The sequence below is a fragment of the Limulus polyphemus genome, unplaced genomic scaffold (assembly GCF_000517525.1).
Source record: "Limulus polyphemus unplaced genomic scaffold, Limulus_polyphemus-2.1.2 Scaffold4126, whole genome shotgun sequence".
Lineage (NCBI taxonomy): Eukaryota > Metazoa > Arthropoda > Merostomata > Xiphosura > Limulidae > Limulus > Limulus polyphemus.
In genome coordinates this window covers 61,658-63,090 of record NW_013669736.1, presented here as the reverse complement: position 1 = coordinate 63,090, position 1,433 = coordinate 61,658, and positions in this window count along the sequence as shown.

Here is a 1,433-nt window from a genome sequence, read left to right as displayed (position 1 = left end):
TTACGTTACCTTACTTAGTTCGACTTAGTTACGTAACTATTACTTCCTCCTTCCTTCGTCGCTGGACCGACGAGGACGATATCGGTACAGCAGACCCTTCATCAATAGGAGTGTGACACACCTTGTGCTAATGCATGATAATGTGCCATGCAGCATAACCCTTCATCAATAGGAGTGTGACACACCTTGTGCTAATGCATGATAATGTGCCATGCAGCATAACCCTTCATCAATAGGAGTGTGACACACCTTGTGCAAATGTTTCCTCTACATTCATGCATGAAATTCCTCATTCTCTTCCTCAGCACAGTTGTGCAAAGACGTTTAATTTTGCTGAGGCTTATTGAAGTATTTTATTTCAACTACTTGCATTTTCAATCTTTCAGTATGTATTTACAAATTAACATGAATTCTTTTTCTTCTGTACAAATTTAACTCACAATTACCAAACTTTAGGAAGTTTTTGCATATTGAAACTGTAACAGCCATCATCCAATGTGTGGTGAGGTTCATGTTGCCCTCTGGACCCTCTTCCTCCATCCTTACCCCACATTTCCCTTCACAGAAATTTGAAGCTGAAGATGAGGAGTATGAAATGGAATGACTTTTCTTCTCCACCTTATGTATACCTTGTACCTGTGTTTTCCTTTTCTTCTTTCTGACCAGTTCATTCTGTACCCAACATTTCCTTCAGGTTTAAATTTGCTCCTGGTGTTTTATGCCTTGTTCTCCCTGCCTTACCAGGTAACTCATAGTACTTAATGTTTAGACACTGTTTATTACTCCTTAACATGTGAACATACAATATGTCGTTCAGATCTCATTCATTATTCCATAACTTGTATCACATAGAAGGTAATGTTTAGTCACAGTTAGTTACTCCTTAACATACACCACATAGTATGTCTTTTCTCAGTTCATCACTCCTTTGCATGTACAGTTAGAAGATGATTGGTTGTATTTATTTATTCCTTACCATGTAAACATGGGCGTTAATGTATACATGGTAAGGAATAAGTAAACATGTTAATGTTTAGTTACAGTTAGTTGCTCTTTAACATGTAACTCATAAATGTTAAATTTCATTCTGGTTGATTACTCCTTCAAATGTTCACATAAAGGTAAAGTTTACACCTAGTTCATTCCTTCTTCACATGTATGTATGGAAGATAGTGCTTAGTCTGAGTTGATTATACTTTACCATGTACACATTATTCTTAATGTTTGATTCTATTCCTTATTCTTTAACAAATCCACCTAGAAGATTATGTGTAGTTCTTGTTCATTACTTCTTAACATGTACAAATGGAATATAATGCTTAGCTGGTTAATTATTCTTTGCTATGTACACATCCATGTTAATATTTGGTTTTAGTTCTTCCTCCTTCACATGTAATTCAATGGAGATAATGTCTAGACATAGTGCAGTACTG